This window comes from Onychomys torridus, chromosome 17 (assembly GCF_903995425.1).
Source record: "Onychomys torridus chromosome 17, mOncTor1.1, whole genome shotgun sequence".
NCBI lineage: Eukaryota > Metazoa > Chordata > Mammalia > Rodentia > Cricetidae > Onychomys > Onychomys torridus.
The window spans coordinates 19766405-19769353 of record NC_050459.1 but is presented as its reverse complement, the minus strand read 5'-3'; the positions used below and the strand labels follow the sequence as shown (position 1 = coordinate 19769353).

The 2949-nt window shown below is 44.1% G+C and overlaps 1 non-coding gene across 1 annotated transcript; it reads left to right on the top strand.

Annotated features, from left to right (window-relative positions):
• The first annotated feature begins 1521 nt into the window (after positions 1–1521).
• On the top strand, positions 1522–1628 carry LOC118569234. Its single transcript, XR_004943029.1, has one exon. It is a non-coding gene; the product is annotated as a U6 spliceosomal RNA (small nuclear RNA).
• Positions 1629–2949: the final 1321 nt, after the last annotated feature.

Below are 2949 nucleotides of genomic sequence, written 5' to 3'. Positions count from 1 at the left end.
AGCATCATTCAGGTCTCCGTTGTTGAGATTTTATGGGCATAACTTCCCTATCACATCTAGAAGATACTCTTACAGCAGACTTCCTGGGCCTCTCACTTTTATAGTCTTTTGTCCCTAAAACAATTCTTGGACTGGAGAGATGGCTCAGCAGGTAAAGGCAATCGGCTGCATAACCTGATGAGGAGTCAGATACGGAAGTTCAACCCCAAGGACCAATGTAAAAAGCCTATGCAGCTACATGAATCTGCAGTCCTAACACTTCTATGACAAAATAGGAGGTGCGGATAGAATCTTCCAGAAGTTTGCTTGCTGCCAGCTCACCTGGCGTGCACCGTGCAGAAGCAGAAACAAGAAGAGACTCTACCTCAGCAAAATGTGAGAACATGCAAAAAGGTTAGAACCAACTCCTGAGACTTGCCTTCCACCTTGTTCGCTCAGGGTGGCCTTGAACTTGCAGACCTCTGCCTCTGTCTTCCCTGTGCTGGGATTATAGACATGTGCCACCACCATGCTTGGTACCCAGAGGACTTTAAGAAAGATTTTTGACACTAAAAAGTGACTTTGAGTTCACTGTAACTGACATTTTAGTGTGGTGGTATTGTGCTCCCCAAAATATTGTGCACCCTAATAAATTTATCTAGGATCAGAGAACAGACAGCCACTAGATACAGAGGCCAGAAAATGGTGGCACTCACACCTTTAATCCTAACATTCCAGAGGCAGAGATCCATCTGGATCTCTGTGAGTTCAAGGCCACACTGGAAACAGCCAGGCATGGTGACTTATGCCTTTAATCCCAGGAGGCAATGGCAGAAAGCAGAAAGGTATTTAAGGTGTGAGGACCAGGAACTAGAGTCTGTTTAGCTTTTAGGCTTTGAGCAGCAGTTCAGCTGAGATCCATTCTGGATGAGGACTCAGAGGATTCCAGTCTGAGGAAACAGGATCAGCTGAGGAACTGGTGAGGTGAGGTAGCTGTGGCTTGTTCTGCTTCTCTGATCTTCCAGCATTCACCCCAATACCTGGCTCCGGATTTGTTTTTATTAACAAGACCTAACAATTCGTGCTACACCCTGGTGCATGTACACACGCATATTTGTTGGTGTGGGTGAGCACATAGTCACAATAAATGTCACAAAAGAGGCTGGGCAAGTGCTAAGCACCTGTGATTCCCAGCACCCACATGGTTTGATTCCTCAAGCTCACATCCTGGCTCACAGTCATCCATAGCTCCAGTTCCAGGGGATTTGACACTCTCTTCTGAACACTGTGGATGCCCAGCACATATGTGATACACCTATACATTGCAAGCAAAACACACATACACATAAAAGTATAAATTAAAAAAGATTTTTGAGACAGGGTCTAGTTGGCCTGGTGCTGACTATGTAGACCAGGTTGGCCTCAAAGTCATGGAGATCTGCCTATCTCTGCCCCCGAAGTGCTTTTAATATAATTTAAAAAAATTAAGAGCCAGCAATGACTCAGTGGGTAAAGGTGCTTGTCACCAGGACTGATGATGTCGTGCTTGCTTCGGCAGCACATAGACTAAAATTGGAATGATACAGAGAAGATTAGCATGGCCCCTGCGCAAGGATGACACACAAATTCATGAAGCGTTCCATATTAAAAAAAAAAAAAAAAAAAAAAAAAAAAAAAAAAAAAAAAAAAAAAAAAAAAAAAAAAAAAAAACAACTGATGATCTGAGTTCAAGCCCCAGGGCCCATCTGGTGGAAAGAAAGGGCCAGCTGTCAAAGGTTGTCCTGGCTTCCACATGCACAGTATGGCATGTACACAGACACACAAATAGTTTTTTTAAAAAATGTAAAACTCTTTGAATTAAAAAAAAAAAAAAAGTGACCCCTAAATTTGTCCCAGCTACATGACTCCGGATGACCGCTCTAGTCAACTCCAATCAGTGACTCAGTCATTAATGATGCAGAAATACCCGAGCTTGGCTTGGGAATTGGAGGGAGAGACTTTGGGGATTCATGTCTGAGTGGGCAGTGGCAATTTGTGTTCATGATCTGGCCCTGCTGACGAGGGTGACTGGCCTCAGGGTCATTTTTAATTGAGGTTTTACTTTGTAGCTTCCCATGAGACTACGCCAGGGCAGAGCAGAAGGAGCAGGCAGCTGAGTGTGTCTCAGTAGGAAGGCCAAGAAGCCCGAAAGAAAGTAGACAAGAACGCAATAGCCTCGACGCCTGGGCTTTTCTCTTAGAGAATACCAGTTCCGTGGTTCTCAACCTGAGGGTCTCGACCCCTGCGGGGATTGCATGTCATATTATGATTATGATTATGATTCATAACAGTAGCAAAATGACAGGTATGAAGTAGCAATGAAATAATCCTATGGTTGGGGGTCCCCACGACATGAGGAACTGTATTAAAGGGCCGCAGCCTTAGGAAGGTTGGGAACCTCTGGTTTAGTTAGTGATGTTGTTTTTTCTAGTTCCAGTCACACTATATAGTTTGCAGTGAGCCATGTTTTCATAACCCTAACTTGCAAATGCTATTTTTTTTTTATTTCCATATGAAAAGTGACTAACACACGCTATAACAAAATCCCAGGTAGAAACAACTTTTTTTTTTTTTTTAAAGGTAGTGTGGGCAAGATGGCTCAGCCAGTAAAGGGACCTGTCACCAAGCCTAATGACCTGAGCGGGATCCCTAAGATCCATGGGGTGGGAGGAGAGAACCAGCTCCTACAAGTTGTCTTCTGATTTTCTTTCAATAAGTATTCAATAAGTAAAGTAATAAAAAAAATTGAAAGGAAGGGAAGGTTAACTTTGATCCTGGTTTTAGTGGATCCATTCTGACAGAAGCAGGGGCATGGTGGGTGGGGCAGCTCAGCTCACACACCTTGGCCCACCAGGAAGGTGGTTGTGGTAGTCTGAATGTAATTGGCCCCCATAAGCTCATAGGGAGTGGCACTATTGGGAGGTGTGGCCT